This window comes from Amblyomma americanum, chromosome 4, assembly GCF_052857255.1.
Source record: "Amblyomma americanum isolate KBUSLIRL-KWMA chromosome 4, ASM5285725v1, whole genome shotgun sequence".
NCBI classification, from domain to species: Eukaryota; Metazoa; Arthropoda; class Arachnida; order Ixodida; family Ixodidae; genus Amblyomma; species Amblyomma americanum.
Genome location: NC_135500.1, coordinates 64,575,747 through 64,590,780, shown reverse-complemented (window position 1 = coordinate 64,590,780; position 15,034 = coordinate 64,575,747).

Below are 15,034 nucleotides of genomic sequence, written 5' to 3'. Positions count from 1 at the left end.
AGTGTCCATGTTCCTGAGCGGCCGGATCACAGTCAGACTCCACGGCAAGGGGGACCCTCATAGGCACAAGTGACAAAAAAAAACAGCTACTGCGGCCAATAGTGTGTCCCCGTCGGCATCCTTTCTCGATGTTGGAAGTGAGTGCATTGCGCAAAATAAGGAGCTCAAAAATCAAGGTTTGTCTGACCTTCCTCATGTTTTGTTTGGGGCCCTGCGTTCACATGTTCCAGCGATGCCGCCTGGTAACCTTAAGAACTTCCTACAGCTGGTGCTTTCTTTTGAGTCCCTAATTTCCACCTTCGCAGCAAACTTCCTTGCGAACTAAAATGGATGGGGCTAAACCTCGTGGACCTCATATGCACCGAAAAGTGCCGTTTATATTGCAGTGGAACTGCGCTGGGATTTTAAGTCGGTTAGCTGAACTAAAACTATTCTTGAAAGAGACTTGTGTTCCAGTATTGGCCCTGTCAGAAGCTGGCCTGCCAAGCGGGAGATGTTTGACTGGATATGTCGCCCATGAAAACTGCAGCATAAAGTCATTTCCTGCAGGAAGTGCTGCGCTTTACATAAGAAGGGAAATTCCACATGTTTCACTAAGCGTTGCCGATCTTTGCACGGATGACATTGAGGTAGCGGCTGCGAGAATACAGCTCGGCACTCGAATCCTTTCTATTGCATCCGTGTACGTGTCCCCGGGGAAGAAGGTAGCATTGGATTGGTTTCTACAACAGCTCTGCTACCGTTGCCCTGCTCCTGGAATCATCTGCGGTGATTTCAAAGCCCATGCCGTCTGGGGTGACAGGAAGACGGATTCCCGTAGACGCAAACTCGTAGAGGTTATTGACAGTTTGGACCTGTGTGTTGCCAATGACGGAAGCCCCACTTTCCTCCGGCCTCCAGCCTCAGCGACAGCTATAGACCTGACACTGCATTCATCTGACGTCCGCGTGAGGTGGTCAACAGCGCCTGGCCGCATGAAAAGTGATCACTATCCGATTTTTGTGTTTTCTGCTGACTTTTGTATGCGCGGTCCTAAAATCAGCAATGTGGTCAACTGGAACAAGTACAGAGAGCACCTAGAATGTGTCTCTGGTGATGTTATTCACAAAATTATTGCTAGTAAGCTGGCAGAAACTACGGACGTCAAGTTACCTGATCATTTTCCGGACCGGGATTTAAAACTCAAGAACCTTTGCGCAGCGAGAAGAGCGGAGCGCCAAATCATGCGGGAGATCGAAGGACGACAGAGACTTGAAGGCGACCTTCAATAGGCTGAATTCTGCCATGCGACTGCACACGAACAAGCTCTACAGGTCGCAATGGGCCTCATTCTGCGCTAGTTTGACTGTGTTCTCACCGATGACGAGAATATGGCGAGTTATTGGCAGCCTTGCTGGAGAATCTCGCCCTTGGAAGCCTTTTGAAGCTCTCGCAATACGCAAGGAAAAACCTATTTCGTGCTTGGCTGAGGAATTTGCAGACGCACTTGAACGTGCTAATTCTCGAATGCATACATATACACCACCTGCTTCCTCAATGTCTATCATGGACGTCCCGTTCATGCTTCGTGAGCTTCAGACTGCGCCCAGGGGCCTGCGGCGTAGGTGTGCACCAGGTCCCGACGGCATCACCAGCCAAATGCTGCATAGTGATACAGATGAACGATGTGCGCAAAACAATCGACGAATCGCACAGACGGGAGAAACACAAGGACTGGAGCAGCACTAACAACTACTTTATTCTTCTCACACCAACACATAGATATATATTTTTTCACACTTGCGCAAGCTAACGAAAATTCCAGTCATGCGAGCACAAAAACTTTGAATCGGCGGAGTAAAGTGATAAGGAAGTATCGCTAGCACATCCTCCAGCCTTTTTCTTATTATGGTGTGCTCACAGCACACCATGCAAATCACACATTCGCCTCCGGACAGGTGCAATCGTGTCAAGCCTACACACCCGATACCAACGGGTGGCTGGTGAGTAATAGGGGCGAACGGGTGTTAAAGAAAGCTTCCTAACAAAATATTAGAGCTGTTCATAGAATGCATGGCAGGCACATTATAAGAGATTTAATTGCAACGTACAGCTAGTCGAATATTATATTTACTGCACGAACAGTTATAAAAAGTCTGGGACAAACATATTTCACTTTTGTTTATATTTATGATTGCAACATTGTAATAAAGTTTAGAGGACTATATTTAAGCAATAATCATTTGGAACATTACACTAATATTTTGGCACAACATATAGGATTGCGTGATAATTTTAACAATAGATTAACATTAAGAAGTCACCATATTGAAACAATGTTTACTCTCAAAGCTGGAGAAATGTATTCTTTATAACACATAATGTTATTTAATAATGTTCAACCGGAATGTAACATTCCAATGCGGCTTTTAACGTTACTGCCATTATTCTAATGTTCGGTGTGACCCGCGACCCACCCACCTCGCATGAACGCTATTTTAATCGAGCGCCCTTTGCATGGCATCCTTTCATGCGTATATGTTTGTTGCTGTGAGTGCTTCCTTTACATTTTGCGACCACAGCCTCGGCGCGGTTGTTCCGCGGGTAGTGCTCTCGACTGCTGAGCCCGAGTAGGCGGGTTCGATGCCGGCCGATGCGGCCGCGTCTCGGTGGAGGCGAAATTCAGAAGGCACCCTTGTACTGCGCGATGTCAGTGCACGGTAAAGAAACCCAGGTGGTCGACATTAGCTGGAGCTCTCTACTACTGCGTCCCTCATAGCCTGAGTCGCTTTTGGACACTAAACCCCATAAAAACACACAAAACAAATTTTGCGACCGGAGTGGTGAGTGTTCCTCTCGGAAGTCACGCGGCATTCCTTCCACCATCAAAGTGTGCACTCGGGGACATTGCGGCAAGTAAGCCGCTAAAAGAAAACATTTTACAGAAGTCTGTATGGTTGGGAAAATTAATTTAGTAGAATAATGACTGACGCCAACCAGGTTAATTTTTGAAAAACACAACGTTTCGGGGCCGCCTCGGTCGCTTCTTCACGGTGTGACTACGGGCGAGGAGCAGCTTGGTTTTTTAAGTCCTCGTGTTGAATACATCCGGTCGGTTGAGCGGTCGTGTTGAATACCTCTTGGAAAGAGGCCTTTTCGCCACCAATGGATGAAAGATTACGCACCTTGTCTTGCGTACTCAGCGACGGTGAAAGGCGCCCTTTGTCGTTTTTGCGTCACGTTTCCTCCGCGTGTTCACCGGGGTACTCAAGGTAGTTTTATCGAGCACGCTTTCAGTAACTAAAGAAAAATGCACGAGGGGTGCAGGGATCACGTAAAATCCCAATGACGCCAGGAGGCAATGACTGCCTCACCGAACTTTATGGATGAGATGAAAGGCAAGCAGCTACCCGTTTTACAGCAGCTGAACAGAGCACTGCACGAGCAAGTTGAAAGGAATCGTGAGAAACTATTTCAGTATTTTCTAGCATTGTCTTTTGCTCGACGCGTGACTTGGCAATTCGCGGCAAGCAGTCCAATAGTGGAGTCGTCAATGATCTCCTTGACTTTCGGATAGAAGCTGGAGAAACTCGACTTCATGAGCACTTCGCTTCTTCTGCTGGCAATGGTAAGTGCACTTCTGTCCGCGTCCAGAACGAGATCATCACAATCTGTGGCGACATCCTGAGAGAGCAGATAGTTGCCGAAGCTAACACAGCGTTCGCTTTTTCCGTTCATGCTGACGCAACTGCAGATACTTCAGGGAAAGAGCAGACGTCTATAGGCGTTCGCTTTATTGACAAGACGGGAGCCGAAGCGTGCGTTTCAGAGCAGTTTTTGGGATTTGTAGAGATGGAGCAATTGAACTCCCCTTGCATCGCCTCAGCAATCTTGAAGCTTTTGACGAATGTCGGGCTGATTCTTTCGAACCTCGTTGAACACGGGTACGATGTATCTTCTACCTTGGATGGAAAAGAAGGTGCAGTGAACAAAAGTACAAAGAAACAGTTCCCGAATGCACTATTTTTACACTGCGCAAGTCACAAACTAAATCTTCTCATCAAAGATTTGAATGACATCTTGAAATTTCGAAACACAATTGGGATAATCAAACAAACCATAAACTTCTTCGGCGAGAGAGTGCTCAGGAGAAAATGGGTGCCCAACATTCCGATGCTGTGTGACACAAGATGCTATGCAAAATGCATGTCTATTAGGAACTTCTCTCAGCATTACGTGGTCATAGTGGAAAAACTCGAGGAGCTCGCGTCAACGATATCATGCGCGAACGCTGCAACTAGACAACGAGCCCACATCCTCTACTGCGCAACAACAAGCTCATCTTTCATCGTCTGCTTGCACATTGCAGCGAAGTACAGCGCTCGGCTCGAAACAGTTACCAACGTTCTGCAAGGTGTATGCATGGACTTCCATTCTCACTGAGTTGCAACGTATTTTTCGCGGCCACCGGACAAACGCTGTTCAGGAGTATTCTGACATCATGAATGCCGCAATGAAGGTAGCCAATCACTTAAGTGTGCTGATATTTGTACCAAGACAAGTCTTTCGTCCGGCCCACCGAGACAACTACGGGATTCAGTCGCCGGAGGAATACTACCGTGTGGCATTGTATGTGCCGTACTTGGACTCTCTCACTGCTTCTTTAGCTCGCCGATTTTCTGAAATCAATGAGAGCAGCTTCAAACTTCTCCAGCTGCATCCATCAAAAATGAAGCACTTCAGTCGTGTTGAGTTCGCTGCCCTCGCCGAAGAACTTCAATGCTTTTACGGCATTGAAAACTTCAAGGAAGAGGCACTCTCTTGGTACCAGATGTGGTGCAAGAAAACTGGGGATCCATCGTAAGTAACTTACTGAGAGCTTCTACTTCAGGTCGAGACATTCTTCCCGGTGTTGCAAAAGCCAGTGAGATGGCTCTGGCTTTACCAGTTACTACCTGTAAGGTCGAGCGCTTCTTCAGCACATTGAGGAGAGTGAAAACCTGGCTGCGCTCAACGATGACAAACGGCAGGCTGGACGGCCTTTGTATGATGAACGTGCACCTAGAGCGTATAGTGAAGCGCAGAAATGACTATAACCAAGAAATTCATCATCATCAAGCAATTCAACCCAGAAAAATTCGAGGCATCTGCAGTTGCTGTTCAAGGAAGACTGACTAACTGATTAAAGTAGTTTGTTTCTGAGCATATTGTGCTGCGTGCTGGTCATCAATTCGGGTGAGCCGAGAACCCGCATGCAGCAAGACTGAGCTCTCTTTTCCACGAAGGGATAGTATATTTTTGCACTTTTAATTATTTTAATTCTTTGTTCGTTAATAAACTCCAATGTATCTCTGCAAGCCATGCATTAAATTGCTGTTTGAATTTTTCTTTCATGTCTGTATTTTACTCCGCAAATAGTGCCTTTTTGCTGCGAACATACCGCTGTCCCCCCCCCCCCCCCGGCATCAACAACCAACGCCCCCCCCCCCGCAAAACATTTTGCGGACGTCCTTGGCAGTGCTTCAGGATCACGTCACGCAAGTTATCTATACGCAATCGACGATGGCTTGTCACGGCGCCGTTACCGCTGCTCCGCCACAACAAATTTTCCGCGGTCGCAGCGGACTGCTTAGTTTTGTAAAAGACGATGGCCTTCTTTATGTCATGCAGTTGTGCAGTCCGGGCGTAGTGCAGATTAGGCTGTAATGTTTAGTGCGTCAGCACTACACATTACAGCCAGCACATTCCCCGAATAAAACCGTTTTGTGTTTGTGTACTTTCCTGATGCATTCTTTGTGGTAGGCTGCCTACCAGCTCACCAGGTTGGGGGCAACCTGCTTACGTATACGTATGTATATATACACACCTGCCAACCTGCCCACTTTGGCTGGTGGCAGCTAAATTAGTGACTGGACGCGATGGGTTGCTCCTGAGTCACACAAGTCCCACCGGTGGCACCACCTGCCATTGCGGGGCAGTGGCATATTCCTTAACAGCTGCACTGTGCCAGGAGTTGTATGAGAATTCCCAAGGGTCTGCGAATGTAAAGTATAGATGCGAAATCCAAAGTGATAGCGCCCCTAATTCGCATTTTGCTTAACCACGCAAATCGACCGGCCGCGCGTTTGTGTGTGTGTGTGGTGCAGAAAATCCCAGCGATGACAAAAAAATGTATGGTGACATCATCAAGAATCCGTATTACGCACATAGCAAGCCAAGCACCGCCTTTTCCGGCAATCTTATATACGTCATTCGTCGTGAGAATAAACGTATTCCGTGAACTCTTCCCTTACACGTGGTGGAGGTCCGCCTTGAATTCCCCGTATCCTCCCTCGAGCTGCGTTGCGGTCGCCGTTTGTCTACTGTAAACGTCATGTCACAAGAGGAGAACGCATACGGCCAGGGATCCTCCCGCTCGCCCTCTGCTGCTCCCGAAACTTGGACCGTGAGCAGCCGTCAACGCGACCCTCATATGTTTGCTGGCCTTCGCAGCGACGACGTCGACGACTAGCGTGACCACTACGGCCGCGTGTGTTCGCACAACGGCTGGGACGACTCAAACTCCTGAATGTGTCCTTCTATTTGACTGACGTCGACCGCACGTGGTTCTTAAGTCATGAGGCGAATATTCCAGGCTTGAAGTTTCAAGCAGCAGTTGCAACAGATTTTTGGCTCTCCGGCTGTTAGGTCTGAATTAGCCAAGAAGAAGCTCGCTGACCGCATCCAGCGCCCTGTCGAGTCTCACAATTCTTATATTGAAGATGTATTTGCTCTCTGCCGGTGTGTCAATGCCACCATGGTCGAGGCTGACCGTGTTCGCCACATCCTCAAAGGTGTCGGCTCTCTGGCGTTCAATTCCCTTGCCGTCCAAAACCATACGTCCGTCGATGCCATCATCGCGACCTTGTCGTCGTTTGGGCAGTTCATAAATTCCGCCTCTACCTTTACGGTCGCCACTTCAGGGTCGTCAGGGACCATCACGCATTATGGTGGCTGTCTAGCCTCAAAACTTTGACTGCCGGCTTGGCCGCTGGGTTCTTCGTCTCCAAGAATACAGTTTTGGTGTCACCTTCAAGTCCGGTCGAACGCACCGAGGCGCCGATGGCCTTTCTCGGTGCCCTCTTCTGGACTATTCGTGCCATTCTTCAACACCGCCTTTCATCTGTCACAGCGACTCCTCAACGTCGCAAGCTCTTGTGCACCTCGTCACCCTCCCCTGCTTCGCATCTGACGATTTAAACGATCTTGAGTCGGATCAACGCAACAATGCGTACTGCTGCTCCCTAATCGACCATCTCACGGGAGCTTCTTACCCTCGTACCGCCCGGTTGCGTCAGCAGCTTCGCCAGTTCAAACTCGAAAAAGTTGTGCTCTGCCGCTACGTTTACAGCCCTGATGGCACCCGCTGGGTTCCAGTGGTGCCATTCACACTTCGCTCCCGTATTTTGGAGGCCCTCCACGATGACGCGACGACCGGTCACTTAGTCTTTTACAAAACCTATTACCGCGTCAAGAGCCGTTTCTTCAGGCTGGGCCTTTCCTCCAGCGTCGCTAAATACGTTGCACCTTTCCCACTCTGCCAGCGCCGAAAACGGCCGACTTTACCGCCCACTGGACATGTGCAACCTCTACCATGCCCCACCACGCAGTTCACCGTCGTCGGCATCGACTTGTATAGCCCGCTTCCACTCTCTACACGAGGCAATCGATGGATAGTCACTGCCATCGACCATCTGACACGCTACGCCGAGACCGCAGCCTTGCCTGATGGCTCGGCACCGGAAGTTCCCACCTTCTTTCTCCAATTCATTGTACTGCGCCATGGCGCTTCTCAGGTGCTTCTCAGTGACCGCGGCCAGACGTTCCTTTCGACCGTTGTTGCCGAAGTTCTGCAAGATTCTTCTACACTTCACAAGATGACGTCCAGCTACCACCCCCAGACCAATGGTCTTACTGAGCTGTTCCATCGCCGCCTGTCTGATATGATTGCTATGTACGTCAAACCTGACAACCGGAATTGGGACGCAGTCCTTACTTTAGTCACTTTTCCCTACAATTCCGCACTGCAACGAACCACTGCTTAAGCCGCAGCGGTGGCTCAGTTGTTATCGCGCTCGGCTGCTGACCCGAAAGATGCGGGTTCGATCCCGGCCGCGGCAGTTGAATTTCGATGAAGGCGAAATTCTAGAGGCACGTGTACTGTACGATGTCAGTGCACGTTAAAGAACCCCAGGTGGTCGAAATTTCCGGAGCCGTTCACTACGGCGTCCCTCATAGTCTGAGGCGCTCTCGGACGTTAAACCCCCATAAACCAAACCAAACCGAATCACTGGTTACTCCCCGTCTTTCCTCGTTTACGGCCGTTCTACCCTTCTCGACGCCTCTTTCTTCTCGACGCCTGCGAGCTCCTCACCGTCTTTCCCCGAACAATTCAGCTGCCGCGTGGCCCGATGCCACCACCTTGCTCGCCTGAACACTCAAGCCTGCAAGGAAGATCGCAAGAGTCACTACGATACGACGCACCGCGTTGTATCGTTCAACCCTGGAGACGAGGTTCTTGCTTTCTACCCCCTGCGAACGCCTGGTCTTTGCTACAAGTTTCAGTCTCGTTTCATTGGTCCCTATTTGGTGCTCAACCAAACTTCACCAGTTAACTACCGCGTCACTCCTGTTGATCCTCCTCCGGACAGCCGTCACCGCCGTACTAAAATGTCCACGTTTCCCGCCTGAAGCTTTTCCTTCGGCGCTCTGCATCAAACTAATCGCTGCCAGACTGGCCGCTTCTGACCGCGAGGGTAGTTGTTGTTGCATTCGTGACATCGCACAAACCCACGACGAGGGATTGGCCAGGGTTCAGTAAGGAGAGCCCGAAAAAGAGGGTAAATTGGTGCCAAGCTAATGATTGTGCCTTGGGTGAAATATCAGAGTAATTAAAAACTAAAGAAAAAACAAAACATCGGGAGAGAATATCTGTAAACTGAATATATGAAAATTCCCAAACCATCTTTTAAGCGCAGAAATTTTGGATACAATTAGCAAGGGATTCTGCGGGTAGTTAGTGTTAGCACTTTATGCGCCTTCGTCGACGTCGCCTCTCTGGCTGCGTCTTCATTTTCTTTCACCTGTAAATTCCCATCGTCATCGCATGGCGCTGTTGGTTGGGACACGTCTTTGGCAACGGGTGAGCATAAACGTCTATAATATATATATATATATATATATATATATATATATATATATATATATATATATATATATATATATATATATATATATACGTCCGCCGCTATGGTCGAGGGTAGCGCTGGTGAACACTCTCAATATTCGCGTACACCAAATAAACATAAATACCCACGAGAGCAGCAGATTGGAAAGCCATCGCCGTAGCTCAGTTGGTAAGAGCAGCGGACGCGATATTCGGAGGTCGTGGGTTCGGATCTCACCTATGGCATGGTTGTTTTTTCTGCTGCTTTATAAGTAATTTTCTTTAAGCGATTTATTAATCTAAGTAATATTATCCCACTGATAAGCACAACACATAAAAAAAATTACGTTCCCCTATGCACCTTGGTTTCGGTGACTTTTGGTTCCCTTCATAAGTATATATATATATATATATATATATATATATATATATATATATATATATATATATATATATATATATATATATATATATATATATATATATATATATATATATATATATATATATATATATATATATATATATATATATATATATACTCGCCACTGGTCGGCCGCCTCCATTTGGCGCTCGTTTTCCCGACAATCGTACAAAAATTGAGAAGCAACCATATGTCGCACAACGTTCCGGGTGGTCTGATACGATTTCTCGTTACATACAGCTTCTGTGTGCTAGTACAATGTAAGGAAATATTCTTAGACCGTGGTGCTAGTCAAGTTGGAGGCTAGCTTGAGACAGGGATTCGAACAGACGGCAAATGCACCTGCAATTGTATGACTTCCCATACATTCGTATCAAAATTGTGATGCAACCGTTCGTCGTACAACATTCCGGGTGGTGTCATACGCGCGCCTGTATGTGTGCTTGTAGGTGGGTGTTAATGCACAAAAAGACAGTAATGCTTTCGCATTCACACACGTAAGCAGTCTTAAATATCTGTGCCGATTTTTTTGTTTTTGCTCTAAGCTTTGGAAAAATGGTCCTTTGCCAGAAGCACCAATCGCCAACTAATAGATGGCAGTTGCATCGATTGCATCGATTGATTTCCTTGACTTAGTGGGTGTCTACGAATCTGCACAAACCTTCTGTATGGTAGGCGACTTTGTTTTCCTAGTACCATGACCGCGATGACACTTCATAAAATTAAACTGACTGTTCCTGATGCTATTGTTAGTGAATTCGGTTTGTGGTTTAAACTAATCACAAATTTCACAGTAACTCAGATCGATTTGTTAAAGATATTTAATAATAATCTTTACATTGCGTCGCTAGTTACTTTGCGTTCATGAAATCTATGGCTTAAGTGCAAAAGGCTTGCATTGAGCAGGAAATTGCCCTTTTCCGAAAAGTTGCTACATGAACTGTTAGGCACCATTTGGGTAATATTAATTTTGGAGAGCCTCTCCCAACCAAAACCGCCGTGCTTGCACATTTTGGCTTTCTCAAGTTCGCGTAATCACCGCGTCAATAATTATCTCAACAACTTCTGGAAACAATCGATTGTTGCCTGCAACTAAAAATTATTTGCTATTAAACACAACACAAGAAAACTTTCATTATATATGAATAGAATTTAACGCGTCAGAACATTTTGGTCTATGGAACATGACATAGTGGAGGCCTCAGCATGAAGTTTGGTCATCTGCGGATCTCTGAGGTTATCGCTTTACGCCCCATTTTATGAATTTCCGCTTCCGCGGAGTGGGTCGAGCCCACGAGGTTGTGATCATCATCCGAACGGCATAGCCACTCAGCAGCCTCAGTGGGCAAATGATGATGATGTTTTTTTAGGACGCAAGGGCAGCTGTCGACAAAAGAGCGCCAGGACACAAGCTGTATTTTATTTACACAAGGTGGGATCGAAGATCCAACTTCCAAGCATTTCACCCCAGATGAACAGAGCACGAGGCCAGTGGAGAGCTTTTATCCATCGGAAACCGGTGAGGAGCGGTGACACTGGGGATCAAACCCCGCAGCTCCAAAATGCGAAGAGGACGCTCGACCGACTAGGACACCGCTGCACTACTGGGAAAACGACTATAAATGATGATCGAAAAGCACACGCATGCGGTTAGCCTTAACGAGTCCTTCGCTACTAACTTAACTGTAAGTGTGTGCCACCCCGAGGAAATTATAGTTTTCTGAGATTTCAGCGGTTGCCTGGTGAGGTCGCACGCGAGGCTTAATTCCTGATCTTCTGCAAAGCCTATACGGGTCCTTCAACACATTTTGAAGATTGTTATTAAACTGGCCCTCTCGTTAGAGTGCGTCGTTGTGAACTTCTCAGCCGAGTGTCACATGTCCCGCACGCTGAAGAGAACTCAAAATAACACTCACAACTTGGCTTGCCCCTTGCTGAGAATTTAAGAACTCCCGCCCTAGCTCCTTGTGTAACGCTTATACGCGCATAGGCTTCGCAACCTCTATTCGGCAGACACCTTCAAGGGCCACATGAACGTCACCCAGCAACTCCTACGACTAGAGAATCTAAGATAACTAGCAAGCGCAACGCTTCCGCGTAGCCTATGTAATGCCGGCCATCCGGCCAATCATGTCGGCCGTGATGCGAGCTAACACTGTGCGAAAATACCAACGACAGGGTGACTTTTAATTATTTAGTTTTGCTTATACCTACATCGACCGTGGATATTTATTGCAGAGGGATTACAAACATTATTTATCGTTCGTAAAAAGAAAAATAAGTACAAAAAGAAGTTAAAAACACGGCACAAACAAAAATAATGCAACTAATAAACAGTGAAAGTCACAGAAAGCAGACGTCAATCAAGGCTAAGGAGAACATGGTCAGTGGAACACTGATTACAGTTTCGGCCAAAAGGTTCCATTCATTTGTCACAAAGGGAAGAATGAATGAGCGAAAACACCTCTTAAAATATTTTCGACTGATCATTTATAGGAAAAACATAGTGCGGAGCCTTCATATAAATACTTTTTTCTATACCAGTGTCATCATTAAATATACTGTTGAAAAATTTAAACCTCCAAAAGTTTCTCCACTAGTAGAAAGGTTGCCATCTAAGCTCTGTTTTAATGTTTGTTATGCTGGAGCCAAAGTTATAATTGTCCATAAAGAAGCATGCAGCGCGGTTCAGAATACGCTATAGCTACTGAATACGATATAGCTAATGAGCTTCTGCGTATGCGGGTCCCTGATTGGAAATGGAAGCCAGCGATTACGTTTTATAATGAGAGAAAGCAGAGTGGGCATATGAGTCAGTTAGAAAACACGAAAGAAGGAGGAAATATGAGAAGAGGATGCAGAGTTAATTTCGATTTCCTATAAATTCGTATCTACAAAACGCATTCGGAAAATTGTTGCTCGAGGAAATTTATGAAACCGCGACTTTTAGAGCGCTCTTTAGAAGCATATTTCAGGGGCCCCTTTAAAGGCAGTAAAATGTACAGGCCATGGTTAGGGCTCTGGCTACTGAGCCGCAGTGCCCGCGTTCGAACCTGGGTAATCTTTCTTCTTTCATTTCCACCTTCCTCCCTTTCCTTACTGCGCTCTTCGGGTGTCCACCGAGATTTGCGAGACAGTTACTGCGCCACCTCCTTTCCTCAAAAACGAATTTTCAATATCAATTCTTTTCGTTTTTTTTTCGTGACCCGACCGCGGCGGCTGCGGTTTTATGGAGGCAAAACGCTAAGGCGCCCGTGTGCTGCGCGACGTCAGTGCACGTTAAAGATCCCCAGGTGGTCGAAATTATGCCGGAGCCCTCCACTACGGCACCTCTTTCGTTCTTTCTTCTTTCATTCCCTCTATTCCTTCCCTTACGGCGCGGTTCAGGTGTCCAAAGATATATGAGACAGATACTGCACCATTTCCTTTCCCCAAAAACCAATTATTATTATTATTTTTCGTAATGTACTCTCCACAGAAATTATAATAAATTATTATAAGTGTTATTATAAGTGTATTATGATAACTGTTTGGTTGGTTGGTTGGTTGGTGTTTTTTTGGGGGGAAAGGAAATGGCGCAGTATCTGTCTCATATATCGCTGGACACCTGAACCGCGCCGTAAGGGAAGGGATAAGGGAGGGAGTAAAAGAGGAAAGGAAGAAGAAGGTACCGTAGTGGAGGGCTCCGGAATAATTTCGACCACCGGTGGATCTTTAACGTGCACTGAAATCGCACAGCACACGGGCGCCTTAGACTTTTTCCTCCATAAAAACGCAGCCGCCGCGGTCGGGTTCGAACCCGGGAACTCCGGACCAGTAGTCGAGCGCCCTAACCACTGAGCCACCACGGCGGGTTAACTGTTTGCTGCGAACAAGGTTTTTTTTTCCTGTTTTAGTGAGTGAGTGCTTTAATAGCGTTGTTATTTACTTTTGCTGTATGTATACTGCCAATCAGCTTATTTCTTGTTATTTTGTCCTCATTAATTCACATCTCTTATGTACATTGTATTCTGTATTCTTCTCCTAACATTCAAGGTGTTTTTGTTCACTCATTATTTTGCATTTCCTGACGCTTTTACTTAGTTTTATATGTTGCGAACTGTTTGTGTTTGTTTTATGTTATGTAGAACTGTACATCGCCGGACCAAGTGGAAGCTGCGAATTGGTGAAATGGAGTAGCCGGAGCCTCTATGCAGCCCCAACCTCTCCTTTACTGTTCCTCACTGTTCTTTACTCTTACTAATAATAAAAAATACATGAGGAGTGCATCGCATGGTATCTATTGATAACTTGTGTTGTATTTCCGCAGTGCAGTAGTGCTGTTTCTAAACGAGCGGTCAACGAGTGTATTCTTTTTAGTTTGGTGCCTATTTAGTATTTCAAGTCCACTGCGGGCATTTCAGGGCAGGTAAAATATGTTATACAATATATAAAACTTACAGTTTCTTATCTTTAGGAACAGAGTGGGCATGGAACAGCAGCAGCAATGCAGCAACGACCAATGTTCTTCTGTTTCTTGGTGCAGATGCTATCTTGGAGCGGCCTTAGTCATGACTCGAGCGACCGGCAGCACGTTCCCTGCCTGACATCGACTGAGCGCCCCGTATCGCCTCTTCGGCTGCCTGTACAGTTCAAGCCCGACTCGCTACGAATGAGCGAATGTTGCCCGACGCCACCGGAAGAAGCCATCGCCTTCAAGTGGTCTGCACCTTTGGCCGCGCAATCCCCATCGTCACAGTCATCAAGTGTATCGTGCCCATTTAAGCACTGGCAATCACCGAGCGCCTTCAGTGGGCATGGAACAGCAGCAGCAATGCAGCAACGACCAATGTTCTTCTGTTTCTTGGTGCAGGTCAGTTCATGTCCTTCTTTGCACTGTAAACGCACAAGTAATGTCAACCTGCTGCTTGTGCCATGCCCAAGCGTATTCATGTGCATTGTCTGCGAATGTATATATGTGCTGAAATTATTGCTCTTAGGTGGCGACATTGAAAAGAACCCAGGGCCCCCTAAAAAAGATTCTAGCCTGTCCAATGATGACGTAGTCACTCTGTTAAAATCTTTAAACGAAAAAATTGACAAGAACCATAGCGAAATACTCTCCCAGCTCAATGAAGTTCGGCAAACACAAACTAAGCATGAGCGTCAGATGGCCAGTATGAACGATAGGCTTGTTGCCGTCGAAGAAAAAGTAGCTGCCTCGCAAGCCTCCAGCGCCTTTGACATTACCCAGGAAGTGTCTGAGGCTGTACAGAAAGAAGCAGAGGCGTTTCATGAACGACTCGACGACCTCGAAGACAGGTCACGACGCGATAATCTACTTTTTCACGGCCTCCCTGACACGCAAAATGAAACATGGGATGAATCTTAAAAGCTTGTGCGTGAAAAGCTTCTTTCTGAAATGGACCTTGAGCTACCCAGCGAGG